Source organism: Oncorhynchus tshawytscha, unplaced genomic scaffold (genome assembly GCF_018296145.1).
Source record: "Oncorhynchus tshawytscha isolate Ot180627B unplaced genomic scaffold, Otsh_v2.0 Un_contig_9186_pilon_pilon, whole genome shotgun sequence".
Classification (NCBI taxonomy): Eukaryota; Metazoa; Chordata; class Actinopteri; order Salmoniformes; family Salmonidae; genus Oncorhynchus; species Oncorhynchus tshawytscha.
Window position 1 is genome coordinate 65,517 of NW_024609063.1, and position 26,010 is coordinate 91,526.

A 26,010-nucleotide genomic window follows, 5' to 3' on the forward strand; every position below is an offset into this window, starting at 1 on the left:
CAGCCCCAAAACATCACTGCTCTAGAGGAGATCTGCATGGAGGAATGGGCCAATATACCAGCAACAGTGTGTGAAAACCTTGTGAAGACTTATAGAAAACGTTTGACCTCAGTCATTGCCAACAAAGGGTATATAACAAAGTATTGAGATCAACTTTTGTTATTGACCAAATACTTATTTTCCACCATAATTTGCAAATAAATTCATTAAAAATCCTACAATGTGCATTTCTGGATTTTTCTTTCTCATTTTGTCTGTCATAGTTGAAGTGTACCTATGATTAAAATTACAGGCCTCTCTCATCTTTTTAAGTGGGAGAACTTGCACAATTGGTGGCTGAATAAATACTTTTTTGCCCCTGTATATGCACCCAGTTACCTCCCTGTTCCCTAACCCTTTATATACAGCTACCTCCCTGTTCCCTAACACTTTATCTACAGCTACCTCCCTGTTCCCTAACACTTTATCGACAGCTACCTCCCTGTTCCCTAACACTTTATTGACAGCTACCTCCCTAACCCCTAACACTTTATCTACAGCTACCTCCCTGTTCCCGAACACTTTCTATACAACTACCTCCCTGTTCCCTAACACTTTATCTACAGCTATCTCCCTGTTCCCTAACACTTTATATACAGCTACCTCCCTGTTCCCTAACCCTTTATATACAGCTACCTCCCTGTTCCCTAACACTTTCTATACAACTACCTCCCTGTTCCCTAACACTTTATCTACAGCTACCTCCCTGTTCCCTAACACTTTATCTACAGCTATCTCCCTGTTCCCTAACACTTTATATACAGCTACCTCCCTGTTCCCTAACCCCTAACACTTTATCTACAGCTACCTCCCTGTTCCCTAACACTTTATCTACAGCTATCTCCCTGTTCCCTAACACTTTATATACAGCTATCTCCCTGTTCCCTAACACTTTATCTACATCTACCTCCCTGTTCCCTAACACTTTATATACAGGGCTTGAAATCATAACCTTGTCATCTAATTTCTGTATACTGCTGTATAAGTACAACAGGCTAACAGATTGCACCACAGGATCCATCAACAACACTTTCACTGATCTTCATATTTTGCAGAAATGGAGCTGAACGATATTCGGACCAAGTCAATATTACTGTTGAGGTACCTGGCTAGCTCAGTCGGTAGAGCATAAATAGACAGGCAAAGGGTTCAAGAAAAGCACATGTTCCTGGTGAGGCTCGAACTCACAACCTCGGCATTGCTTCGCTGCATACTGCTGTATAAGTACCACGCGCTAACCGATTGCGCCACAGGAGCCTGATCATCTGTTTACCAAATTCTGCACAAACATAGATGTACAATACTCGGTCCAAGTCAGTTCGACAATTGACCTACCTGGCTAACTCAGACGGTAGAGCATGAGACTCTTAATCTCGTATTTGTGGGTTCGAACCACAAATGGGGTGATCATTTTCTGAGGCGAAGCACCAACTCACTTCGCAAACAGCCATCTGCTTGGACTTTCGAGCAGGCTTGCCACCCTAAATTGCTGCCGTGTCAGTCATAGCTGGTGATAGAGAAGATGATGATTTTGTATTCTATCTCTGCCTGCACTCTGACCTGTCATCTCAATGACATACCTATTATCTATGAAACGTCCTCCTAAATGGATTGAATAAATGCTAATTTTCTGGACAAGAAATAGACAGGGATAGGCTTCTAGAAGAATACTTGCTCCTGTTGGGAGTTGAACTCATAACCTTGTCATCTAATTTCTGTATACTGCTGTATAAGTACAACATGCTAACAGATTGCACCACAGGATCCATCAACAACACTTTCACTGATCTTCATATTTTGCAGAAATGGAGCTGAACAATATTCGGACCAAGTCAATACTACTGTTGAGGTACCTGGCTAGCTCAGTCGGTAGAGCATAAATAGACAGGCAAAGGGTTCAAGAAAAGCACATGCTCCTGGTGAGGCTCGAACTCACAACCTCGGCATTGCTTCGCTGCATACTGCTGTATAAGTACCACGCGCTAACCGATTGCGCCACAGGAGCCTGATCATCTGTTTACCATATTTTGCACAAACATAGATGTACAATACTCGGTCCGAGTCAGTTCGACAATTGACCTACCTGGCTAACTCAGACGGTAGAGCATGAGACTCTTAATCTCGTATTTGTGGGTTCGAACCACAAATGGGGTGATCATTTTCTGAGGCGAAGCACCAACTCACTTCGCAAACAGCCATCTGCTTGGACTTTCGAGCAGGCTTGCCACCCTGCATTGCTGCCGTGTCAGGCATAGCTGGTGATAGAGAAGATGATGATTTTGTATTCTATCTCTGCCTGCACTCTGACCTGTCATCTCAATGACATACCTATTATCTATGAAACGTCCTCCTAAATGGATTGAATAAATGCTAATTTTCTGGACAAGAAATAGACAGGGATAGGCTTCTAGAAGAATACTTGCTCCTGTTGGGAGTTGAACTCATAACCTTGTCATCTAATTTCTGTATACTGCTGTATAAGTACAACATGCTAACAGATTGCACCACAGGATCCATCAACAACACTTTCACTGATCTTCATATTTTGCAGAAATGGAGCTGAACAATATTCGGACCAAGTCAATACTACTGTTGAGGTACCTGGCTAGCTCAGTCGGTAGAGCATAAATAGACAGGCAAAGGGTTCAAGAAAAGCACATGCTCCTGGTGAGGCTCGAACTCACAACCTCGGCATTGCTTCGCTGCATACTGCTGTATAAGTACCACGCGCTAACCGATTGCGCCACAGGAGCCTGATCATCTGTTTACCATATTTTGCACAAACATAGATGTACAATACTCGGTCCGAGTCAGTTCGACAATTGACCTACCTGGCTAACTCAGACGGTAGAGCATGAGACTCTTAATCTCGTATTTGTGGGTTCGAACCACAAATGGGGTGATCATTTTCTGAGGCGAAGCACCAACTCACTTCGCAAACAGCCATCTGCTTGGACTTTCGAGCAGGCTTGCCACCCTGCATTGCTGCCGTGTCAGGCATAGCTGGTGATAGAGAAGATGATGATTTTGTATTCTATCTCTGCCTGCACTCTGACCTGTCATCTCAATGACATACCTATTATCTATGAAACGTCCTCCTAAATGGATTGAATAAATGCTAATTTTCTGGACAAGAAATAGACAGGGATAGGCTTCTAGAAGAATACTTGCTCCTGTTGGGAGTTGAACTCATAACCTTGTCATCTAATTTCTGTATACTGCTGTATAAGTACAACATGCTAACAGATTGCACCACAGGATCCATCAACAACACTTTCACTGATCTTCATATTTTGCAGAAATGGAGCTGAACAATATTCGGACCAAGTCAATACTACTGTTGAGGTACCTGGCTAGCTCAGTCGGTAGAGCATAAATAGACAGGCAAAGGGTTCAAGAAAAGCACATGTTCCTGGTGAGGCTCGAACTCACAACCTCGGCATTGCTTCGCTGCATACTGCTGTATAAGTACCACGCGCTAACCGATTGCGCCACAGGAGCCTGATCATCTGTTTACCATATTTTGCACAAACATAGATGTACAATACTCGGTCCGAGTCAGTTCGACAATTGACCTACCTGGCTAACTCAGACGGTAGAGCATGAGACTCTTAATCTCGTATTTGTGGGTTCGAACCACAAATGGGGTGATCATTTTCTGAGGCGAAGCACCAACTCACTTCGCAAACAGCCATCTGCTTGGACTTTCGAGCAGGCTTGCCACCCTGCATTGCTGCCGTGTCAGGCATAGCTGGTGATAGAGAAGATGATGATTTTGTATTCTATCTCTGCCTGCACTCTGACCTGTCATCTCAATGACATACCTATTATCTATGAAACGTCCTCCTAAATGGATTGAATAAATGCTAATTTTCTGGACAAGAAATAGACAGGGATAGGCTTCTAGAAGAATACTTGCTCCTGTTGGGAGTTGAACTCATAACCTTGTCATCTAATTTCTGTATACTGCTGTATAAGTACAACATGCTAACAGATTGCACCACAGGATCCATCAACAACACTTTCACTGATCTTCATATTTTGCAGAAATGGAGCTGAACAATATTCGGACCAAGTCAATACTACTGTTGAGGTACCTGGCTAGCTCAGTCGGTAGAGCATAAATAGACAGGCAAAGGGTTCAAGAAAAGCACATGTTCCTGGTGAGGCTCGAACTCACAACCTCGGCATTGCTTCGCTGCATACTGCTGTATAAGTACCACGCGCTAACCGATTGCGCCACAGGAGCCTGATCATCTGTTTACCAAATTCTGCACAAACATAGATGTACAATACTCGGTCCGAGTCAGTTCGACAATTGACCTACCTGGCTAACTCAGACGGTAGAGCATGAGACTCTTAATCTCGTATTTGTGGGTTCGAACCACAAATGGGGTGATCATTTTCTGAGGCGAAGCACCAACTCACTTCGCAAACAGCCATCTGCTTGGACTTTCGAGCAGGCTTGCCACCCTGCATTGCTGCCGTGTCAGGCATAGCTGGTGATAGAGAAGATGATGATTTTGTATTCTATCTCTGCCTGCACTCTGACCTGTCATCTCAATGACATACCTATTATCTATGAACGTCCTCCTAAATGGATTGAATAAATGCTAATTTTCTGGACAAGAAATAGACAGGGATAGGCTTCTAGAAGAATACTTGCTCCTGTTGGGAGTTGAACTCATAACCTTGTCATCTAATTTCTGTATACTGCTGTATAAGTACAACATGCTAACAGATTGCACCACAGGATCCATCAACAACACTTTCACTGATCTTCATATTTTGCAGAAATGGAGCTGAACAATATTCGGACCAAGTCAATACTACTGTTGAGGTACCTGGCTAGCTCAGTCGGTAGAGCATAAATAGACAGGCAAAGGGTTCAAGAAAAGCACATGTTCCTGGTGAGGCTCGAACTCACAACCTCGGCATTGCTTCGCTGCATACTGCTGTATAAGTACCACGCGCTAACCGATTGCGCCACAGGAGCCTGATCATCTGTTTACCATATTTTGCACAAACATAGATGTACAATACTCGGTCCGAGTCAGTTCGACAATTGACCTACCTGGCTAACTCTCAGACGGTAGAGCATGAGACTCTTAATCTCGTATTTGTGGGTTCGAACCACAAATGGGGTGATCATTTTCTGAGGCGAAGCACCAACTCACTTCGCAAACAGCCATCTGCTTGGACTTTCGAGCAGGCTTGCCACCCTGCATTGCTGCCGTGTCAGGCATAGCTGGTGATAGAGAAGATGATGATTTTGTATTCTATCTCTGCCTGCACTCTGACCTGTCATCTCAATGACATACCTATTATCTATGAAACGTCCTCCTAAATGGATTGAATAAATGCTAATTTTCTGGACAAGAAATAGACAGGGATAGGCTTCTAGAAGAATACTTGCTCCTGTTGGGAGTTGAACTCATAACCTTGTCATCTAATTTCTGTATACTGCTGTATAAGTACAACATGCTAACAGATTGCACCACAGGATCCATCAACAACACTTTCACTGATCTTCATATTTTGCAGAAATGGAGCTGAACAATATTCGGACCAAGTCAATACTACTGTTGAGGTACCTGGCTAGCTCAGTCGGTAGAGCATAAATAGACAGGCAAAGGGTTCAAGAAAAGCACATGTTCCTGGTGAGGCTCGAACTCACAACCTCGGCATTGCTTCGCTGCATACTGCTGTATAAGTACCACGCGCTAACCGATTGCGCCACAGGAGCCTGATCATCTGTTTACCATATTTTGCACAAACATAGATGTACAATACTCGGTCCGAGTCAGTTCGACAATTGACCTACCTGGCTAACTCAGACGGTAGAGCATGAGACTCTTAATCTCGTATTTGTGGGTTCGAACCACAAATGGGGTGATCATTTTCTGAGGCGAAGCACCAACTCACTTCGCAAACAGCCATCTGCTTGGACTTTCGAGCAGGCTTGCCACCCTGCATTGCTGCCGTGTCAGGCATAGCTGGTGATAGAGAAGATGATGATTTTGTATTCTATCTCTGCCTGCACTCTGACCTGTCATCTCAATGACATACCTATTATCTATGAAACGTCCTCCTAAATGGATTGAATAAATGCTAATTTTCTGGACAAGAAATAGACAGGGATAGGCTTCTAGAAGAATACTTGCTCCTGTTGGGAGTTGAACTCATAACCTTGTCATCTAATTTCTGTATACTGCTGTATAAGTACAACATGCTAACAGATTGCACCACAGGATCCATCAACAACACTTTCACTGATCTTCATATTTTGCAGAAATGGAGCTGAACAATATTCGGACCAAGTCAATACTACTGTTGAGGTACCTGGCTAGCTCAGTCGGTAGAGCATAAATAGACAGGCAAAGGGTTCAAGAAAAGCACATGTTCCTGGTGAGGCTCGAACTCACAACCTCGGCATTGCTTCGCTGCATACTGCTGTATAAGTACCACGCGCTAACCGATTGCGCCACAGGAGCCTGATCATCTGTTTACCAAATTTTGCACAAACATAGATGTACAATACTCGGTCCGAGTCAGTTCGACAATTGACCTACCTGGCTAACTCAGACGGTAGAGCATGAGACTCTTAATCTCGTATTTGTGGGTTCGAACCACAAATGGGGTGATCATTTTCTGAGGCGAAGCACCAACTCACTTCGCAAACAGCCATCTGCTTGGACTTTCGAGCAGGCTTGCCACCCTGCATTGCTGCCGTGTCAGGCATAGCTGGTGATAGAGAAGATGATGATTTTGTATTCTATCTCTGCCTGCACTCTGACCTGTCATCTCAATGACATACCTATTATCTATGAAACGTCCTCCTAAATGGATTGAATAAATGCTAATTTTCTGGACAAGAAATAGACAGGGATAGGCTTCTAGAAGAATACTTGCTCCTGTTGGGAGTTGAACTCATAACCTTGTCATCTAATTTCTGTATACTGCTGTATAAGTACAACATGCTAACAGATTGCACCACAGGATCCATCAACAACACTTTCACTGATCTTCATATTTTGCAGAAATGGAGCTGAACAATATTCGGACCAAGTCAATACTACTGTTGAGGTACCTGGCTAGCTCAGTCGGTAGAGCATAAATAGACAGGCAAAGGGTTCAAGAAAAGCACATGCTCCTGGTGAGGCTCGAACTCACAACCTCGGCATTGCTTCGCTGCATACTGCTGTATAAGTACCACGCGCTAACCGATTGCGCCACAGGAGCCTGATCATCTGTTTACCATATTTTGCACAAACATAGATGTACAATACTCGGTCCGAGTCAGTTCGACAATTGACCTACCTGGCTAACTCAGACGGTAGAGCATGAGACTCTTAATCTCGTATTTGTGGGTTCGAACCACAAATGGGGTGATCATTTTCTGAGGCGAAGCACCAACTCACTTCGCAAACAGCCATCTGCTTGGACTTTCGAGCAGGCTTGCCACCCTGCATTGCTGCCGTGTCAGGCATAGCTGGTGATAGAGAAGATGATGATTTTGTATTCTATCTCTGCCTGCACTCTGACCTGTCATCTCAATGACATACCTATTATCTATGAAACGTCCTCCTAAATGGATTGAATAAATGCTAATTTTCTGGACAAGAAATAGACAGGGATAGGCTTCTAGAAGAATACTTGCTCCTGTTGGGAGTTGAACTCATAACCTTGTCATCTAATTTCTGTATACTGCTGTATAAGTACAACATGCTAACAGATTGCACCACAGGATCCATCAACAACACTTTCACTGATCTTCATATTTTGCAGAAATGGAGCTGAACAATATTCGGACCAAGTCAATACTACTGTTGAGGTACCTGGCTAGCTCAGTCGGTAGAGCATAAATAGACAGGCAAAGGGTTCAAGAAAAGCACATGTTCCTGGTGAGGCTCGAACTCACAACCTCGGCATTGCTTCGCTGCATACTGCTGTATAAGTACCACGCGCTAACCGATTGCGCCACAGGAGCCTGATCATCTGTTTACCATATTTTGCACAAACATAGATGTACAATACTCGGTCCGAGTCAGTTCGACAATTGACCTACCTGGCTAACTCAGACGGTAGAGCATGAGACTCTTAATCTCGTATTTGTGGGTTCGAACCACAAATGGGGTGATCATTTTCTGAGGCGAAGCACCAACTCACTTCGCAAACAGCCATCTGCTTGGACTTTCGAGCAGGCTTGCCACCCTGCATTGCTGCCGTGTCAGGCATAGCTGGTGATAGAGAAGATGATGATTTTGTATTCTATCTCTGCCTGCACTCTGACCTGTCATCTCAATGACATACCTATTATCTATGAAACGTCCTCCTAAATGGATTGAATAAATGCTAATTTTCTGGACAAGAAATAGACAGGGATAGGCTTCTAGAAGAATACTTGCTCCTGTTGGGAGTTGAACTCATAACCTTGTCATCTAATTTCTGTATACTGCTGTATAAGTACAACATGCTAACAGATTGCACCACAGGATCCATCAACAACACTTTCACTGATCTTCATATTTTGCAGAAATGGAGCTGAACAATATTCGGACCAAGTCAATACTACTGTTGAGGTACCTACCTGGCTAGCTCAGTCGGTAGAGCATAAATAGACAGGCAAAGGGTTCAAGAAAAGCACATGCTCCTGGTGAGGCTCGAACTCACAACCTCGGCATTGCTTCGCTGCATACTGCTGTATAAGTACCACGCGCTAACCGATTGCGCCACAGGAGCCTGATCATCTGTTTACCATATTTTGCACAAACATAGATGTACAATACTCGGTCCGAGTCAGTTCGACAATTGACCTACCTGGCTAACTCAGACGGTAGAGCATGAGACTCTTAATCTCGTATTTGTGGGTTCGAACCACAAATGGGGTGATCATTTTCTGAGGCGAAGCACCAACTCACTTCGCAAACAGCCATCTGCTTGGACTTTCGAGCAGGCTTGCCACCCTGCATTGCTGCCGTGTCAGGCATAGCTGGTGATAGAGAAGATGATGATTTTGTATTCTATCTCTGCCTGCACTCTGACCTGTCATCTCAATGACATACCTATTATCTATGAAACGTCCTCCTAAATGGATTGAATAAATGCTAATTTTCTGGACAAGAAATAGACAGGGATAGGCTTCTAGAAGAATACTTGCTCCTGTTGGGAGTTGAACTCATAACCTTGTCATCTAATTTCTGTATACTGCTGTATAAGTACAACATGCTAACAGATTGCACCACAGGATCCATCAACAACACTTTCACTGATCTTCATATTTTGCAGAAATGGAGCTGAACAATATTCGGACCAAGTCAATACTACTGTTGAGGTACCTGGCTAGCTCAGTCGGTAGAGCATAAATAGACAGGCAAAGGGTTCAAGAAAAGCACATGTTCCTGGTGAGGCTCGAACTCACAACCTCGGCATTGCTTCGCTGCATACTGCTGTATAAGTACCACGCGCTAACCGATTGCGCCACAGGAGCCTGATCATCTGTTTACCATATTTTGCACAAACATAGATGTACAATACTCGGTCCGAGTCAGTTCGACAATTGACCTACCTGGCTAACTCAGACGGTAGAGCATGAGACTCTTAATCTCGTATTTGTGGGTTCGAACCACAAATGGGGTGATCATTTTCTGAGGCGAAGCACCAACTCACTTCGCAAACAGCCATCTGCTTGGACTTTCGAGCAGGCTTGCCACCCTGCATTGCTGCCGTGTCAGGCATAGCTGGTGATAGAGAAGACGATGATTTTGTATTCTATCTCTGCCTGCACTCTGACCTGTCATCTCAATGACATACCTATTATCTATGAAACGTCCTCCTAAATGGATTGAATAAATGCTAATTTTCTGGACAAGAAATAGACAGGGATAGGCTTCTAGAAGAATACTTGCTCCTGTTGGGAGTTGAACTCATAACCTTGTCATCTAATTTCTGTATACTGCTGTATAAGTACAACATGCTAACAGATTGCACCACAGGATCCATCAACAACACTTTCACTGATCTTCATATTTTGCAGAAATGGAGCTGAACAATATTCGGACCAAGTCAATACTACTGTTGAGGTACCTGGCTAGCTCAGTCGGTAGAGCATAAATAGACAGGCAAAGGGTTCAAGAAAAGCACATGTTCCTGGTGAGGCTCGAACTCACAACCTCGGCATTGCTTCGCTGCATACTGCTGTATAAGTACCACGCGCTAACCGATTGCGCCACAGGAGCCTGATCATCTGTTTACCATATTTTGCACAAACATAGATGTACAATACTCGGTCCGAGTCAGTTCGACAATTGACCTACCTGGCTAACTCAGACGGTAGAGCATGAGACTCTTAATCTCGTATTTGTGGGTTCGAACCACAAATGGGGTGATCATTTTCTGAGGCGAAGCACCAACTCACTTCGCAAACAGCCATCTGCTTGGACTTTCGAGCAGGCTTGCCACCCTGCATTGCTGCCGTGTCAGGCATAGCTGGTGATAGAGAAGATGATGATTTTGTATTCTATCTCTGCCTGCACTCTGACCTGTCATCTCAATGACATACCTATTATCTATGAAACGTCCTCCTAAATGGATTGAATAAATGCTAATTTTCTGGACAAGAAATAGACAGGGATAGGCTTCTAGAAGAATACTTGCTCCTGTTGGGAGTTGAACTCATAACCTTGTCATCTAATTTCTGTATACTGCTGTATAAGTACAACATGCTAACAGATTGCACCACAGGATCCATCAACAACACTTTCACTGATCTTCATATTTTGCAGAAATGGAGCTGAACAATATTCGGACCAAGTCAATACTACTGTTGAGGTACCTGGCTAGCTCAGTCGGTAGAGCATAAATAGACAGGCAAAGGGTTCAAGAAAAGCACATGTTCCTGGTGAGGCTCGAACTCACAACCTCGGCATTGCTTCGCTGCATACTGCTGTATAAGTACCACGCGCTAACCGATTGCGCCACAGGAGCCTGATCATCTGTTTACCATATTTTGCACAAACATAGATGTACAATACTCGGTCCGAGTCAGTTCGACAATTGACCTACCTGGCTAACTCAGACGGTAGAGCATGAGACTCTTAATCTCGTATTTGTGGGTTCGAACCACAAATGGGGTGATCATTTTCTGAGGCGAAGCACCAACTCACTTCGCAAACAGCCATCTGCTTGGACTTTCGAGCAGGCTTGCCACCCTGCATTGCTGCCGTGTCAGGCATAGCTGGTGATAGAGAAGATGATGATTTTGTATTCTATCTCTGCCTGCACTCTGACCTGTCATCTCAATGACATACCTATTATCTATGAAACGTCCTCCTAAATGGATTGAATAAATGCTAATTTTCTGGACAAGAAATAGACAGGGATAGGCTTCTAGAAGAATACTTGCTCCTGTTGGGAGTTGAACTCATAACCTTGTCATCTAATTTCTGTATACTGCTGTATAAGTACAACATGCTAACAGATTGCACCACAGGATCCATCAACAACACTTTCACTGATCTTCATATTTTGCAGAAATGGAGCTGAACAATATTCGGACCAAGTCAATACTACTGTTGAGGTACCTGGCTAGCTCAGTCGGTAGAGCATAAATAGACAGGCAAAGGGTTCAAGAAAAGCACATGTTCCTGGTGAGGCTCGAACTCACAACCTCGGCATTGCTTCGCTGCATACTGCTGTATAAGTACCACGCGCTAACCGATTGCGCCACAGGAGCCTGATCATCTGTTTACCATATTTTGCACAAACATAGATGTACAATACTCGGTCCGAGTCAGTTCGACAATTGACCTACCTGGCTAACTCAGACGGTAGAGCATGAGACTCTTAATCTCGTATTTGTGGGTTCGAACCACAAATGGGGTGATCATTTTCTGAGGCGAAGCACCAACTCACTTCGCAAACAGCCATCTGCTTGGACTTTCGAGCAGGCTTGCCACCCTGCATTGCTGCCGTGTCAGGCATAGCTGGTGATAGAGAAGATGATGATTTTGTATTCTATCTCTGCCTGCACTCTGACCTGTCATCTCAATGACATACCTATTATCTATGAAACGTCCTCCTAAATGGATTGAATAAATGCTAATTTTCTGGACAAGAAATAGACAGGGATAGGCTTCTAGAAGAATACTTGCTCCTGTTGGGAGTTGAACTCATAACCTTGTCATCTAATTTCTGTATACTGCTGTATAAGTACAACATGCTAACAGATTGCACCACAGGATCCATCAACAACACTTTCACTGATCTTCATATTTTGCAGAAATGGAGCTGAACAATATTCGGACCAAGTCAATACTACTGTTGAGGTACCTGGCTAGCTCAGTCGGTAGAGCATAAATAGACAGGCAAAGGGTTCAAGAAAAGCACATGTTCCTGGTGAGGCTCGAACTCACAACCTCGGCATTGCTTCGCTGCATACTGCTGTATAAGTACCACGCGCTAACCGATTGCGCCACAGGAGCCTGATCATCTGTTTACCATATTTTGCACAAACATAGATGTACAATACTCGGTCCGAGTCAGTTCGACAATTGACCTACCTGGCTAACTCAGACGGTAGAGCATGAGACTCTTAATCTCGTATTTGTGGGTTCGAACCACAAATGGGGTGATCATTTTCTGAGGCGAAGCACCAACTCACTTCGCAAAACAGCCATCTGCTTGGACTTTCGAGCAGGCTTGCCACCCTGCATTGCTGCCGTGTCAGGCATAGCTGGTGATAGAGAAGATGATGATTTTGTATTCTATCTCTGCCTGCACTCTGACCTGTCATCTCAATGACATACCTATTATCTATGAAACGTCCTCCTAAATGGATTGAATAAATGCTAATTTTCTGGACAAGAAATAGACAGGGATAGGCTTCTAGAAGAATACTTGCTCCTGTTGGGAGTTGAACTCATAACCTTGTCATCTAATTTCTGTATACTGCTGTATAAGTACAACATGCTAACAGATTGCACCACAGGATCCATCAACAACACTTTCACTGATCTTCATATTTTGCAGAAATGGAGCTGAACAATATTCGGACCAAGTCAATACTACTGTTGAGGTACCTGGCTAGCTCAGTCGGTAGAGCATAAATAGACAGGCAAAGGGTTCAAGAAAAGCACATGTTCCTGGTGAGGCTCGAACTCACAACCTCGGCATTGCTTCGCTGCATACTGCTGTATAAGTACCACGCGCTAACCGATTGCGCCACAGGAGCCTGATCATCTGTTTACCAAATTTTGCACAAACATAGATGTACAATACTCGGTCCGAGTCAGTTCGACAATTGACCTACCTGGCTAACTCAGACGGTAGAGCATGAGACTCTTAATCTCGTATTTGTGGGTTCGAACCACAAATGGGGTGATCATTTTCTGAGGCGAAGCACCAACTCACTTCGCAAACAGCCATCTGCTTGGACTTTCGAGCAGGCTTGCCACCCTGCATTGCTGCCGTGTCAGGCATAGCTGGTGATAGAGAAGATGATGATTTTGTATTCTATCTCTGCCTGCACTCTGACCTGTCATCTCAATGACATACCTATTATCTATGAAACGTCCTCCTAAATGGATTGAATAAATGCTAATTTTCTGGACAAGAAATAGACAGGGATAGGCTTCTAGAAGAATACTTGCTCCTGTTGGGAGTTGAACTCATAACCTTGTCATCTAATTTCTGTATACTGCTGTATAAGTACAACATGCTAACAGATTGCACCACAGGATCCATCAACAACACTTTCACTGATCTTCATATTTTGCAGAAATGGAGCTGAACAATATTCGGACCAAGTCAATACTACTGTTGAGGTACCTGGCTAGCTCAGTCGGTAGAGCATAAATAGACAGGCAAAGGGTTCAAGAAAAGCACATGTTCCTGGTGAGGCTCGAACTCACAACCTCGGCATTGCTTCGCTGCATACTGCTGTATAAGTACCACGCGCTAACCGATTGCGCCACAGGAGCCTGATCATCTGTTTACCATATTTTGCACAAACATAGATGTACAATACTCGGTCCGAGTCAGTTCGACAATTGACCTACCTGGCTAACTCAGACGGTAGAGCATGAGACTCTTAATCTCGTATTTGTGGGTTCGAACCACAAATGGGGTGATCATTTTCTGAGGCGAAGCACCAACTCACTTCGCAAACAGCCATCTGCTTGGACTTTCGAGCAGGCTTGCCACCCTGCATTGCTGCCGTGTCAGGCATAGCTGGTGATAGAGAAGATGATGATTTTGTATTCTATCTCTGCCTGCACTCTGACCTGTCATCTCAATGACATACCTATTATCTATGAAACGTCCTCCTAAATGGATTGAATAAATGCTAATTTTCTGGACAAGAAATAGACAGGGATAGGCTTCTAGAAGAATACTTGCTCCTGTTGGGAGTTGAACTCATAACCTTGTCATCTAATTTCTGTATACTGCTGTATAAGTACAACATGCTAACAGATTGCACCACAGGATCCATCAACAACACTTTCACTGATCTTCATATTTTGCAGAAATGGAGCTGAACAATATTCGGACCAAGTCAATACTACTGTTGAGGTACCTGGCTAGCTCAGTCGGTAGAGCATAAATAGACAGGCAAAGGGTTCAAGAAAAGCACATGTTCCTGGTGAGGCTCGAACTCACAACCTCGGCATTGCTTCGCTGCATACTGCTGTATAAGTACCACGCGCTAACCGATTGCGCCACAGGAGCCTGATCATCTGTTTACCATATTTTGCACAAACATAGATGTACAATACTCGGTCCGAGTCAGTTCGACAATTGACCTACCTGGCTAACTCAGACGGTAGAGCATGAGACTCTTAATCTCGTATTTGTGGGTTCGAACCACAAATGGGGTGATCATTTTCTGAGGCGAAGCACCAACTCACTTCGCAAACAGCCATCTGCTTGGACTTTCGAGCAGGCTTGCCACCCTGCATTGCTGCCGTGTCAGGCATAGCTGGTGATAGAGAAGATGATGATTTTGTATTCTATCTCTGCCTGCACTCTGACCTGTCATCTCAATGACATACCTATTATCTATGAAACGTCCTCCTAAATGGATTGAATAAATGCTAATTTTCTGGACAAGAAATAGACAGGGATAGGCTTCTAGAAGAATACTTGCTCCTGTTGGGAGTTGAACTCATAACCTTGTCATCTAATTTCTGTATACTGCTGTATAAGTACAACATGCTAACAGATTGCACCACAGGATCCATCAACAACACTTTCACTGATCTTCATATTTTGCAGAAATGGAGCTGAACAATATTCGGACCAAGTCAATACTACTGTTGAGGTACCTGGCTAGCTCAGTCGGTAGAGCATAAATAGACAGGCAAAGGGTTCAAGAAAAGCACATGTTCCTGGTGAGGCTCGAACTCACAACCTCGGCATTGCTTCGCTGCATACTGCTGTATAAGTACCACGCGCTAACCGATTGCGCCACAGGAGCCTGATCATCTGTTTACCATATTTTGCACAAACATAGATGTACAATACTCGGTCCGAGTCAGTTCGACAATTGACCTACCTGGCTAACTCAGACGGTAGAGCAGCATGAGACTCTTAATCTCGTATTTGTGGGTTCGAACCACAAATGGGGTGATCATTTTCTGAGGCGAAGCACCAACTCACTTCGCAAACAGCCATCTGCTTGGACTTTCGAGCAGGCTTGCCACCCTGCATTGCTGCCGTGTCAGGCATAGCTGGTGATAGAGAAGATGATGATTTTGTATTCTATCTCTGCCTGCACTCTGACCTGTCATCTCAATGACATACCTATTATCTATGAAACGTCCTCCTAAATGGATTGAATAAATGCTAATTTTCTGGACAAGAAATAGACAGGGATAGGCTTCTAGAAGAATACTTGCTCCTGTTGGGAGTTGAACTCATAACCTTGTCATCTAATTTCTGTATACTGCTGTATAAGTACAACATGCTAACAGATTGCACCACAGGATCCATCAACAACACTTTCACTGATCTTCATATTTTGCAGAAATGGAGCTGAACAATATTCGGACCAAGTCAATACTACTGTTGAGGTACCTGGCTAGCTCAGTCGGTAGAGCATAAATAGACAGGCAAAGGGTTCAAGAAAAGCACATGCTCCTGGTGAGGCTCGAACTCACAACCTCGGCATTGCTTCGCTGCATACTGCTGTATAAGTACCACGCGCTAACCGATTGCGCCACAGGAGCCTGATCATCTGTTTACCAAATTCTGCACAAACATAGATGTACAATACTCGGTCCGAGTCAGTTCGACAATTGACCTACCTGGCTAACTCAGACGGTAGAGCATGAGACTCTTAATCTCGTATTTGTGGGTTCGAACCACAAATGGGGTGATCATTTTCTGAGGCGAAGCACCAACTCACTTCGCAAACAGCCATCTGCTTGGACTTTCGAGCAGGCTTGCCACCCTGCATTGCTGCCGTGTCAGGCATAGCTGGTGATAGAGAAGATGATGATTTTGTATTCTATCTCTGCCTGCACTCTGACCTGTCATCTCAATGACATACCTATTATCTATGAAACGTCCTCCTAAATGGATTGAATAAATGCTAATTTTCTGGACAAGAAATAGACAGGGATAGGCTTCTAGAAGAATACTTGCTCCTGTTGGGAGTTGAACTCATAACCTTGTCATCTAATTTCTGTATACTGCTGTATAAGTACAACATGCTAACAGATTGCACCACAGGATCCATCAACAACACTTTCACTGATCTTCATATTTTGCAGAAATGGAGCTGAACAATATTCGGACCAAGTCAATACTACTGTTGAGGTACCTGGCTAGCTCAGTCGGTAGAGCATAAATAGACAGGCAAAGGGTTCAAGAAAAGCACATGCTCCTGGTGAGGCTCGAACTCACAACCTCGGCATTGCTTCGCTGCATACTGCTGTATAAGTACCACGCGGTAACCGATTGCGCCACAGGAGCCTGATCATCTGTGTACCATATTTTGCAAAAACATAGATGTACAATACTCGGTCCGAGTCAGTTCGACAATTGACCTACCTGGCTAACTCAGACGGTAGAGCATGAGACTCTTAATCTCGTATTTGTGGGTTCGAACCACAAATGGGGTGATCATTTTCTGAGGCGAAGCACCAACTCACTTCGCAAACAGCCATCTGCTTGGACTTTCGAGCAGGCTTGCCACCCTGCATTGCTGCCGTGTCAGGCATAGCTGGTGATAGAGAAGAAGAAGATTTTGTATTCTATCTCTGCCTGCACTCTGACCTGTCATCTCAATGACATACCTATTATCTATGAAACGTCCTCCTAAATGGATTGAATAAATGCTAATTTTCTGGACAAGAAATAGACAGGGATAGGCTTCTAGAAGAATACTTGCTCCTGTTGGGAGTTGAACTCATAACCTTGTCATCTAATTTCTGTATACTGCTGTATAAGTACAACATGCTAACAGATTGCACCACAGGATCCATCAACAACACTTTCACTGATCTTCATATTTTGCAGAAATGGAGCTGAACAATATTCGGACCAAGTCAATACTACTGTTGAGGTACCTGGCTAGCTCAGTCGGTAGAGCATAAATAGACAGGCAAAGGGTTCAAGAAAAGCACATGTTCCTGGTGAGGCTCGAACTCACAACCTCGGCATTGCTTCGCTGCATACTGCTGTATAAGTACCACGCGCTAACCGATTGCGCCACAGGAGCCTGATCATCTGTTTACCATATTTTGCACAAACATAGATGTACAATACTCGGTCCGAGTCAGTTCGACAATTGACCTACCTGGCTAACTCAGACGGTAGAGCATGAGACTCTTAATCTCGTATTTGTGGGTTCGAACCACAAATGGGGTGATCATTTTCTGAGGCGAAGCACCAACTCACTTCGCAAACAGCCATCTGCTTGGACTTTCGAGCAGGCTTGCCACCCTGCATTGCTGCCGTGTCAGGCATAGCTGGTGATAGAGAAGATGATGATTTTGTATTCTATCTCTGCCTGCACTCTGACCTGTCATCTCAATGACATACCTATTATCTATGAAACGTCCTCCTAAATGGATTGAATAAAAATGCTAATTTTCTGGACAAGAAATAGACAGGGATAGGCTTCTAGAAGAATACTTGCTCCTGTTGGGAGTTGAACTCATAACCTTGTCATCTAATTTCTGTATACTGCTGTATAAGTACAACATGCTAACAGATTGCACCACAGGATCCATCAACAACACTTTCACTGATCTTCATATTTTGCAGAAATGGAGCTGAACAATATTCGGACCAAGTCAATACTACTGTTGAGGTACCTGGCTAGCTCAGTCGGTAGAGCATAAATAGACAGGCAAAGGGTTCAAGAAAAGCACATGTTCCTGGTGAGGCTCGAACTCACAACCTCGGCATTGCTTCGCTGCATACTGCTGTATAAGTACCACGCGCTAACCGATTGCGCCACAGGAGCCTGATCATCTGTTTACCATATTTTGCACAAACATAGATGTACAATACTCGGTCCGAGTCAGTTCGACAATTGACCTACCTGGCTAACTCAGACGGTAGAGCATGAGACTCTTAATCTCGTATTTGTGGGTTCGAACCACAAATGGGGTGATCATTTTCTGAGGCGAAGCACCAACTCACTTCGCAAACAGCCATCTGCTTGGACTTTCGAGCAGGCTTGCCACCCTGCATTGCTGCCGTGTCAGGCATAGCTGGTGATAGAGAAGATGATGATTTTGTATTCTATCTCTGCCTGCACTCTGACCTGTCATCTCAATGACATACCTATTATCTATGAAACGTCCTCCTAAATGGATTGAATAAATGCTAATTTTCTGGACAAGAAATAGACAGGGATAGGCTTCTAGAAGAATACTTGCTCCTGTTGGGAGTTGAACTCATAACCTTGTCATCTAATTTCTGTATACTGCTGTATAAGTACAACATGCTAACAGATTGCACCACAGGATCCATCAACAACACTTTCACTGATCTTCATATTTTGCAGAAATGGAGCTGAACAATATTCGGACCAAGTCAATACTACTGTTGAGGTACCTGGCTAGCTCAGTCGTAGAGCATAAATAGACAGGCAAAGGGTTCAAGAAAAGCACATGCTCCTGGTGACGCTCGAACTCACAACCTCGGCATTGCTTCGCTGCGTACTGCTGTATAAGTACCACGCGCTAACCGATTGCGCCACAGGAGCCTGATCATCTGTTTACCATATTTTGCACAAACATAGATGTACAATACTCGGTCCAAGTCAGTTCGACAATTGACCTACCTGGCTAACTCAGACGGTAGAGCATGAGACTCTTAATCTCGTATTTGTGGGTTCGAACCACAAATGGGGTGATCATTTTCTGAGGCGAAGCACCAACTCACTTCGCAAACAGCCATCTGCTTGGACTTTCGAGCAGGCTTGCCACCCTGCATTGCTGCCGTGTCAGGCATAGCTGGTGATAGAGAAGATGATGATTTTGTATTCTATCTCTGCCTGCACTCTGACCTGTCATCTCAATGACATACCTATTATCTATGAAACGTCCTCCTAAATGGATTGAATAAATGCTAATTTTCTGGACAAGAAATAGACAGGGATAGGCTTCTAGAAGAATACTTGCTCCTGTTGGGAGTTGAACTCATAACCTTGTCATCTAATTTCTGTATACTGCTGTATAAGTACAACATGCTAACAGATTGCACCACAGGATCCATCAACAACACTTTCACTGATCTTCATATTTTGCAGAAATGGAGCTGAACAATATTCGGACCAAGTCAATACTACTGTTGAGGTACCTGGCTAGCTCAGTCGGTAGAGCATAAATAGACAGGCAAAGGGTTCAAGAAAAGCACATGTTCCTGGTGAGGCTCGAACTCACAACCTCGGCATTGCTTCGCTGCATACTGCTGTATAAGTACCACGCGCTAACCGATTGCGCCACAGGAGCCTGATCATCTGTTTACCATATTTTGCACAAACATAGATGTACAATACTCGGTCCGAGTCAGTTCGACAATTGACCTTACTGGCTAACTCAGACGGTAGAGCATGAGACTCTGAATTTCGTATTTGTGGGTTCGAAACACAAATGGGGTGATCATTTTCTGAGGCGAAGCACCAACTCACTTCGCAAACAGCCATCTGCTTGGACTTTCGAGCAGGCTTGCCACCCTGCATTGCTGCCGTGTCAGGCATAGCTGGTGATAGAGAAGATGATGATTTTGTATTCTATCTCTGCCTGCACTCTGACCTGTCATCTCAATGACATACCTATTATCTATGAAACGTCCTCCTAAATGGATTGAATAAATGCTAATTTTCTGGACAAGAAATAGACAGGGATAGGCTTCTAGAAGAATACTTGCTCCTGTTGGGAGTTGAACTCATAACCTTGTCATCTAATTTCTGTATACTGCTGTATAAGTACAACATGCTAACAGATTGCACCACAGGATCCATCAACAACACTTTCACTGATCTTCATATTTTGCAGAAATGGAGCTGAACAATATTCGGACCAAGTCAATACTACTGTTGAGGTACCTGGCTAGCTCAGTCGGTAGAGCATAAATAGACAGGCAAAGGGTTCAAGAAAAGCACATGTTCCTGGTGAGGCTCGAACTCACAACCTCGGCATTGCTTCGCTGCATACTGCTGTATAAGTACCACGCGCTAACCGATTGCGCCACAGGAGCCTGATCATCTGTTTACCAAATTTTGCACAAACATAGATGTACAATACTCGGTCCGAGTCAGTTCGACAATTGACCTACCTGGCTAACTCAGACGGTAGAGCATGAGACTCTTAATCTCGTATTTGTGGGTTCGAACCACAAATGGGGTGATCATTTTCTGAGGCGAAGCACCAACTCACTTCGCAAACAGCCATCTGCTTGGACTTTCGAGCAGGCTTGCCACCCTGCATTGCTGCCGTGTCAGGCATAGCTGGTGATAGAGAAGATGATGATTTTGTATTCTATCTCTGCCTGCACTCTGACCTGTCATCTCAATGACATACCTATTATCTATGAAACGTCCTCCTAAATGGATTGAATAAATGCTAATTTTCTGGACAAGAAATAGACAGGGATAGGCTTCTAGAAGAATACTTGCTCCTGTTGGGAGTTGAACTCATAACCTTGTCATCTAATTTCTGTATACTGCTGTATAAGTACAACATGCTAACAGATTGCACCACAGGATCCATCAACAACACTTTCACTGATCTTCATATTTTGCAGAAATGGAGCTGAACAATATTCGGACCAAGTCAATACTACTGTTGAGGTACCTGGCTAGCTCAGTCGGTAGAGCATAAATAGACAGGCAAAGGGTTCAAGAAAAGCACATGCTCCTGGTGAGGCTCGAACTCACAACCTCGGCATTGCTTCGCTGCATACTGCTGTATAAGTACCACGCGCTAACCGATTGCGCCACAGGAGCCTGATCATCTGTTTACCATATTTTGCACAAACATAGATGTACAATACTCGGTCCGAGTCAGTTCGACAATTGACCTACCTGGCTAACTCAGACGGTAGAGCATGAGACTCTTAATCTCGTATTTGTGGGTTCGAACCACAAATGGGGTGATCATTTTCTGAGGCGAAGCACCAACTCACTTCGCAAACAGCCATCTGCTTGGACTTTCGAGCAGGCTTGCCACCCTGCATTGCTGCCGTGTCAGGCATAGCTGGTGATAGAGAAGATGATGATTTTGTATTCTATCTCTGCCTGCACTCTGACCTGTCATCTCAATGACATACCTATTATCTATGAAACGTCCTCCTAAATGGATTGAATAAATGCTAATTTTCTGGACAAGAAATAGACAGGGATAGGCTTCTAGAAGAATACTTGCTCCTGTTGGGAGTTGAACTCATAACCTTGTCATCTAATTTCTGTATACTGCTGTATAAGTACAACATGCTAACAGATTGCACCACAGGATCCATCAACAACACTTTCACTGATCTTCATATTTTGCAGAAATGGAGCTGAACAATATTCGGACCAAGTCAATACTACTGTTGAGGTACCTGGCTAGCTCAGTCGGTAGAGCATAAATAGACAGGCAAAGGGTTCAAGAAAAGCACATGCTCCTGGTGAGGCTCGAACTCACAACCTCGGCATTGCTTCGCTGCATACTGCTGTATAAGTACCACGCGCTAACCGATTGCGCCACAGGAGCCTGATCATCTGTTTACCATATTTTGCACAAACATAGATGTACAATACTCGGTCCGAGTCAGTTCGACAATTGACCTACCTGGCTAACTCAGACGGTAGAGCATGAGACTCTTAATCTCGTATTTGTGGGTTCGAACCACAAATGGGGTGATCATTTTCTGAGGCGAAGCACCAACTCACTTCGCAAACAGCCATCTGCTTGGACTTTCGAGCAGGCTTGCCACCCTGCATTGCTGCCGTGTCAGGCATAGCTGGTGATAGAGAAGATGATGATTTTGTATTCTATCTCTGCCTGCACTCTGACCTGTCATCTCAATGACATACCTATTATCTATGAAACGTCCTCCTAAATGGATTGAATAAATGCTAATTTTCTGGACAAGAAATAGACAGGGATAGGCTTCTAGAAGAATACTTGCTCCTGTTGGGAGTTGAACTCATAACCTTGTCATCTAATTTCTGTATACTGCTGTATAAGTACAACATGCTAACAGATTGCACCACAGGATCCATCAACAACACTTTCACTGATCTTCATATTTTGCAGAAATGGAGCTGAACAATATTCGGACCAAGTCAATACTACTGTTGAGGTACCTGGCTAGCTCAGTCGGTAGAGCATAAATAGACAGGCAAAGGGTTCAAGAAAAGCACATGTTCCTGGTGAGGCTCGAACTCACAACCTCGGCATTGCTTCGCTGCATACTGCTGTATAAGTACCACGCGCTAACCGATTGCGCCACAGGAGCCTGATCATCTGTTTACCATATTTTGCACAAACATAGATGTACAATACTCGGTCCGAGTCAGTTCGACAATTGACCTACCTGGCTAACTCAGACGGTAGAGCATGAGACTCTTAATCTCGTATTTGTGGGTTCGAACCACAAATGGGGTGATCATTTTCTGAGGCGAAGCACCAACTCACTTCGCAAACAGCCATCTGCTTGGACTTTCGAGCAGGCTTGCCACCCTGCATTGCTGCCGTGTCAGGCATAGCTGGTGATAGAGAAGATGATGATTTTGTATTCTATCTCTGCCTGCACTCTGACCTGTCATCTCAATGACATACCTATTATCTATGAAACGTCCTCCTAAATGGATTGAATAAATGCTAATTTTCTGGACAAGAAATAGACAGGGATAGGCTTCTAGAAGAATACTTGCTCCTGTTGGGAGTTGAACTCATAACCTTGTCATCTAATTTCTGTATACTGCTGTATAAGTACAACATGCTAACAGATTGCACCACAGGATCCATCAACAACACTTTCACTGATCTTCATATTTTGCAGAAATGGAGCTGAACAATATTCGGACCAAGTCAATACTACTGTTGAGGTACCTGGCTAGCTCAGTCGGTAGAGCATAAATAGACAGGCAAAGGGTTCAAGAAAAGCACATGCTCCTGGTGAGGCTCGAACTCACAACCTCGGCATTGCTTCGCTGCATACTGCTGTATAAGTACCACGCGCTAACCGATTGCGCCACAGGAGCCTGATCATCTGTTTACCAAATTCTGCACAAACATAGATGTACAATACTCGGTCCAAGTCAGTTCGACAATTGACCTACCTGGCTAACTCAGACGGTAGAGCATGAGACTCTTAATCTCGTATTTGTGGGTTCGAACCACAAATGGGGTGATCATTTTCTGAGGCGAAGCACCAACTCACTTCGCAAACAGCCATCTGCTTGGACTTTCGAGCAGGCTTGCCACCCTGCATTGCTGCCGTGTCAGGCATAGCTGGTGATAGAGAAGATGATGATTTTGTATTCTATCTCTGCCTGCACTCTGACCTGTCATCTCAATGACATACCTATTATCTATGAAACGTCCTCCTAAATGGATTGAATAAATGCTAACTTTCTGGACAAGAAATAGACAGGGATAGGCTTCTAGAAGAATACTTGCTCCTGTTGGGAGTTGAACTCATAACCTTGTCATCTAATTTCTGTATACTGCTGTATAAGTACAACATGCTAACAGATTGCACCACAGGATCCATCAACAACACTTTCACTGATCTTCATATTTTGCAGAAATGGAGCTGAACAATATTCGGACCAAGTCAATACTACTGTTGAGGTACCTGGCTAGCTCAGTCGGTAGAGCATAAATAGACAGGCAAAGGGTTCAAGAAAAGCACATGTTCCTGGTGAGGCTCGAACTCACAACCTCGGCATTGCTTCGCTGCATACTGCTGTATAAGTACCACGCGCTAACCGATTGCGCCACAGGAGCCTGATCATCTGTTTACCATATTTTGCACAAACATAGATGTACAATACTCGGTCCGAGTCAGTTCGACAATTGACCTACCTGGCTAACTCAGACGGTAGAGCATGAGACTCTTAATCTCGTATTTGTGGGTTCGAACCACAAATGGGGTGATCATTTTCTGAGGCGAAGCACCAACTCACTTCGCAAACAGCCATCTGCTTGGACTTTCGAGCAGGCTTGCCACCCTGCATTGCTGCCGTGTCAGGCATAGCTGGTGATAGAGAAGATGATGATTTTGTATTCTATCTCTGCCTGCACTCTGACCTGTCATCTCAATGACATACCTATTATCTATGAAACGTCCTCCTAAATGGATTGAATAAATGCTAATTTTCTGGACAAGAAATAGACAGGGATAGGCTTCTAGAAGAATACTTGCTCCTGTTGGGAGTTGAACTCATAACCTTGTCATCTAATTTCTGTATACTGCTGTATAAGTACAACATGCTAACAGATTGCACCACAGGATCCATCAACAACACTTTCACTGATCTTCATATTTTGCAGAAATGGAGCTGAACAATATTCGGACCAAGTCAATACTACTGTTGAGGTACCTGGCTAGCTCAGTCGGTAGAGCATAAATAGACAGGCAAAGGGTTCAAGAAAAGCACATGCTCCTGGTGAGGCTCAAACTCACAACCTCGGCATTGCTTCGCTGCATACTGCTGTATAAGTACCACGCGCTAACCGATTGCGCCACAGGAGCCTGATCGTCTGTTTACCAAATTCTGCACAAACATAGATGTACAATACTCGGTCCAAGTCAGTTCGACAATTGACCTACCTGGCTAACTCAGACGGTAGAGCATGAGACTCTTAATCTCGTATTTGTGGGTTCGAACCACAAATGGGGTGATCATTTTCTGAGGCGAAGCACCAACTCACTTCGCAAACAGCCATCTGCTTGGACTTTCGAGCAGGCTTGCCACCCTGCATTGCTGCCGTGTCAGGCATAGCTGGTGATAGAGAAGACGATGATTTTGTATTCTATCTCTGCCTGCACTCTGACCTGTCATCTCAATGACATACCTATTATCTATGAAACGTCCTCCTAAATGGATGGAATAAATGCTAATTTTCTGGACAAGAAATAGACAGGGATAGGCTTCTAGAAGAATACTTGCTCCTGTTGGGAGTTGAACTCATAACCTTGTCATCTAATTTCTGTATACTGCTGTATAAGTACAACATGCTAACAGATTGCACCACAGGATCCATCAACAACACTTTCACTGATCTTCATATTTTGCAGAAATGGAGCTGAACAATATTCGGACCAAGTCAATACTACTGTTGAGGTACCTGGCTAGCTCAGTCGGTAGAGCATAAATAGACAGGCAAAGGGTTCAAGAAAAGCACATGTTCCTGGTGAGGCTCGAACTCACAACCTCGGCATTGCTTCGCTGCATACTGCTGTATAAGTACCACGCGCTAACCGATTGCGCCACAGGAGCCTGATCATCTGTTTACCATA

The 26,010-nt window shown here is 44.1% G+C and overlaps 34 non-coding genes across 34 annotated transcripts; all 34 read right to left on the reverse strand.

Annotated features, from left to right (window-relative positions):
* Positions 1-1,202: 1,202 nt before the first annotated feature.
* trnai-uau lies at positions 1,203-1,296 on the reverse strand. The gene is made up of 2 exons: positions 1,259-1,296; positions 1,203-1,238 (listed from the first exon to the last, which is right to left on the reverse strand). It is a non-coding gene; the product is annotated as a tRNA-Ile (tRNA).
* A 654-nt stretch (positions 1,297-1,950) lies between these two features.
* trnai-uau lies at positions 1,951-2,044 on the reverse strand. The gene is made up of 2 exons: positions 2,007-2,044; positions 1,951-1,986 (listed from the first exon to the last, which is right to left on the reverse strand). It is a non-coding gene; the product is annotated as a tRNA-Ile (tRNA).
* A 654-nt stretch (positions 2,045-2,698) lies between these two features.
* Positions 2,699-2,792, reverse strand: trnai-uau. Its single transcript has 2 exons — positions 2,755-2,792; positions 2,699-2,734 (listed from the first exon to the last, which is right to left on the reverse strand). It is a non-coding gene; the product is annotated as a tRNA-Ile (tRNA).
* A 654-nt stretch (positions 2,793-3,446) lies between these two features.
* Positions 3,447-3,540, reverse strand: trnai-uau. The gene is made up of 2 exons: positions 3,503-3,540; positions 3,447-3,482 (listed from the first exon to the last, which is right to left on the reverse strand). It is a non-coding gene; the product is annotated as a tRNA-Ile (tRNA).
* Positions 3,541-4,194: 654 nt separating this feature from the next.
* On the reverse strand, positions 4,195-4,288 carry trnai-uau. The gene is made up of 2 exons: positions 4,251-4,288; positions 4,195-4,230 (listed from the first exon to the last, which is right to left on the reverse strand). It is a non-coding gene; the product is annotated as a tRNA-Ile (tRNA).
* A 653-nt stretch (positions 4,289-4,941) lies between these two features.
* trnai-uau lies at positions 4,942-5,035 on the reverse strand. The gene is made up of 2 exons: positions 4,998-5,035; positions 4,942-4,977 (listed from the first exon to the last, which is right to left on the reverse strand). It is a non-coding gene; the product is annotated as a tRNA-Ile (tRNA).
* A 656-nt stretch (positions 5,036-5,691) lies between these two features.
* Positions 5,692-5,785, reverse strand: trnai-uau. Its single transcript has 2 exons — positions 5,748-5,785; positions 5,692-5,727 (listed from the first exon to the last, which is right to left on the reverse strand). It is a non-coding gene; the product is annotated as a tRNA-Ile (tRNA).
* A 654-nt stretch (positions 5,786-6,439) lies between these two features.
* trnai-uau lies at positions 6,440-6,533 on the reverse strand. Its single transcript has 2 exons — positions 6,496-6,533; positions 6,440-6,475 (listed from the first exon to the last, which is right to left on the reverse strand). It is a non-coding gene; the product is annotated as a tRNA-Ile (tRNA).
* A 654-nt stretch (positions 6,534-7,187) lies between these two features.
* trnai-uau lies at positions 7,188-7,281 on the reverse strand. The gene is made up of 2 exons: positions 7,244-7,281; positions 7,188-7,223 (listed from the first exon to the last, which is right to left on the reverse strand). It is a non-coding gene; the product is annotated as a tRNA-Ile (tRNA).
* Positions 7,282-7,935: 654 nt separating this feature from the next.
* On the reverse strand, positions 7,936-8,029 carry trnai-uau. Its single transcript has 2 exons — positions 7,992-8,029; positions 7,936-7,971 (listed from the first exon to the last, which is right to left on the reverse strand). It is a non-coding gene; the product is annotated as a tRNA-Ile (tRNA).
* Positions 8,030-8,687: 658 nt separating this feature from the next.
* trnai-uau lies at positions 8,688-8,781 on the reverse strand. The gene is made up of 2 exons: positions 8,744-8,781; positions 8,688-8,723 (listed from the first exon to the last, which is right to left on the reverse strand). It is a non-coding gene; the product is annotated as a tRNA-Ile (tRNA).
* A 654-nt stretch (positions 8,782-9,435) lies between these two features.
* On the reverse strand, positions 9,436-9,529 carry trnai-uau. Its single transcript has 2 exons — positions 9,492-9,529; positions 9,436-9,471 (listed from the first exon to the last, which is right to left on the reverse strand). It is a non-coding gene; the product is annotated as a tRNA-Ile (tRNA).
* A 654-nt stretch (positions 9,530-10,183) lies between these two features.
* On the reverse strand, positions 10,184-10,277 carry trnai-uau. The gene is made up of 2 exons: positions 10,240-10,277; positions 10,184-10,219 (listed from the first exon to the last, which is right to left on the reverse strand). It is a non-coding gene; the product is annotated as a tRNA-Ile (tRNA).
* Positions 10,278-10,931: 654 nt separating this feature from the next.
* Positions 10,932-11,025, reverse strand: trnai-uau. The gene is made up of 2 exons: positions 10,988-11,025; positions 10,932-10,967 (listed from the first exon to the last, which is right to left on the reverse strand). It is a non-coding gene; the product is annotated as a tRNA-Ile (tRNA).
* A 654-nt stretch (positions 11,026-11,679) lies between these two features.
* On the reverse strand, positions 11,680-11,773 carry trnai-uau. Its single transcript has 2 exons — positions 11,736-11,773; positions 11,680-11,715 (listed from the first exon to the last, which is right to left on the reverse strand). It is a non-coding gene; the product is annotated as a tRNA-Ile (tRNA).
* A 654-nt stretch (positions 11,774-12,427) lies between these two features.
* Positions 12,428-12,521, reverse strand: trnai-uau. The gene is made up of 2 exons: positions 12,484-12,521; positions 12,428-12,463 (listed from the first exon to the last, which is right to left on the reverse strand). It is a non-coding gene; the product is annotated as a tRNA-Ile (tRNA).
* Positions 12,522-13,176: 655 nt separating this feature from the next.
* Positions 13,177-13,270, reverse strand: trnai-uau. The gene is made up of 2 exons: positions 13,233-13,270; positions 13,177-13,212 (listed from the first exon to the last, which is right to left on the reverse strand). It is a non-coding gene; the product is annotated as a tRNA-Ile (tRNA).
* Positions 13,271-13,924: 654 nt separating this feature from the next.
* On the reverse strand, positions 13,925-14,018 carry trnai-uau. The gene is made up of 2 exons: positions 13,981-14,018; positions 13,925-13,960 (listed from the first exon to the last, which is right to left on the reverse strand). It is a non-coding gene; the product is annotated as a tRNA-Ile (tRNA).
* Positions 14,019-14,672: 654 nt separating this feature from the next.
* Positions 14,673-14,766, reverse strand: trnai-uau. The gene is made up of 2 exons: positions 14,729-14,766; positions 14,673-14,708 (listed from the first exon to the last, which is right to left on the reverse strand). It is a non-coding gene; the product is annotated as a tRNA-Ile (tRNA).
* Positions 14,767-15,420: 654 nt separating this feature from the next.
* Positions 15,421-15,514, reverse strand: trnai-uau. The gene is made up of 2 exons: positions 15,477-15,514; positions 15,421-15,456 (listed from the first exon to the last, which is right to left on the reverse strand). It is a non-coding gene; the product is annotated as a tRNA-Ile (tRNA).
* A 657-nt stretch (positions 15,515-16,171) lies between these two features.
* On the reverse strand, positions 16,172-16,265 carry trnai-uau. The gene is made up of 2 exons: positions 16,228-16,265; positions 16,172-16,207 (listed from the first exon to the last, which is right to left on the reverse strand). It is a non-coding gene; the product is annotated as a tRNA-Ile (tRNA).
* Positions 16,266-16,919: 654 nt separating this feature from the next.
* On the reverse strand, positions 16,920-17,013 carry trnai-uau. The gene is made up of 2 exons: positions 16,976-17,013; positions 16,920-16,955 (listed from the first exon to the last, which is right to left on the reverse strand). It is a non-coding gene; the product is annotated as a tRNA-Ile (tRNA).
* A 654-nt stretch (positions 17,014-17,667) lies between these two features.
* Positions 17,668-17,761, reverse strand: trnai-uau. The gene is made up of 2 exons: positions 17,724-17,761; positions 17,668-17,703 (listed from the first exon to the last, which is right to left on the reverse strand). It is a non-coding gene; the product is annotated as a tRNA-Ile (tRNA).
* Positions 17,762-18,417: 656 nt separating this feature from the next.
* On the reverse strand, positions 18,418-18,511 carry trnai-uau. The gene is made up of 2 exons: positions 18,474-18,511; positions 18,418-18,453 (listed from the first exon to the last, which is right to left on the reverse strand). It is a non-coding gene; the product is annotated as a tRNA-Ile (tRNA).
* Positions 18,512-19,164: 653 nt separating this feature from the next.
* On the reverse strand, positions 19,165-19,258 carry trnai-uau. Its single transcript has 2 exons — positions 19,221-19,258; positions 19,165-19,200 (listed from the first exon to the last, which is right to left on the reverse strand). It is a non-coding gene; the product is annotated as a tRNA-Ile (tRNA).
* A 654-nt stretch (positions 19,259-19,912) lies between these two features.
* trnai-uau lies at positions 19,913-20,006 on the reverse strand. Its single transcript has 2 exons — positions 19,969-20,006; positions 19,913-19,948 (listed from the first exon to the last, which is right to left on the reverse strand). It is a non-coding gene; the product is annotated as a tRNA-Ile (tRNA).
* Positions 20,007-20,660: 654 nt separating this feature from the next.
* On the reverse strand, positions 20,661-20,754 carry trnai-uau. The gene is made up of 2 exons: positions 20,717-20,754; positions 20,661-20,696 (listed from the first exon to the last, which is right to left on the reverse strand). It is a non-coding gene; the product is annotated as a tRNA-Ile (tRNA).
* A 654-nt stretch (positions 20,755-21,408) lies between these two features.
* trnai-uau lies at positions 21,409-21,502 on the reverse strand. Its single transcript has 2 exons — positions 21,465-21,502; positions 21,409-21,444 (listed from the first exon to the last, which is right to left on the reverse strand). It is a non-coding gene; the product is annotated as a tRNA-Ile (tRNA).
* A 654-nt stretch (positions 21,503-22,156) lies between these two features.
* trnai-uau lies at positions 22,157-22,250 on the reverse strand. The gene is made up of 2 exons: positions 22,213-22,250; positions 22,157-22,192 (listed from the first exon to the last, which is right to left on the reverse strand). It is a non-coding gene; the product is annotated as a tRNA-Ile (tRNA).
* Positions 22,251-22,904: 654 nt separating this feature from the next.
* Positions 22,905-22,998, reverse strand: trnai-uau. Its single transcript has 2 exons — positions 22,961-22,998; positions 22,905-22,940 (listed from the first exon to the last, which is right to left on the reverse strand). It is a non-coding gene; the product is annotated as a tRNA-Ile (tRNA).
* Positions 22,999-23,652: 654 nt separating this feature from the next.
* On the reverse strand, positions 23,653-23,746 carry trnai-uau. The gene is made up of 2 exons: positions 23,709-23,746; positions 23,653-23,688 (listed from the first exon to the last, which is right to left on the reverse strand). It is a non-coding gene; the product is annotated as a tRNA-Ile (tRNA).
* A 654-nt stretch (positions 23,747-24,400) lies between these two features.
* Positions 24,401-24,494, reverse strand: trnai-uau. The gene is made up of 2 exons: positions 24,457-24,494; positions 24,401-24,436 (listed from the first exon to the last, which is right to left on the reverse strand). It is a non-coding gene; the product is annotated as a tRNA-Ile (tRNA).
* A 654-nt stretch (positions 24,495-25,148) lies between these two features.
* On the reverse strand, positions 25,149-25,242 carry trnai-uau. The gene is made up of 2 exons: positions 25,205-25,242; positions 25,149-25,184 (listed from the first exon to the last, which is right to left on the reverse strand). It is a non-coding gene; the product is annotated as a tRNA-Ile (tRNA).
* A 654-nt stretch (positions 25,243-25,896) lies between these two features.
* trnai-uau lies at positions 25,897-25,990 on the reverse strand. Its single transcript has 2 exons — positions 25,953-25,990; positions 25,897-25,932 (listed from the first exon to the last, which is right to left on the reverse strand). It is a non-coding gene; the product is annotated as a tRNA-Ile (tRNA).
* Between the last annotated feature and the right edge of the window lie 20 nt (positions 25,991-26,010).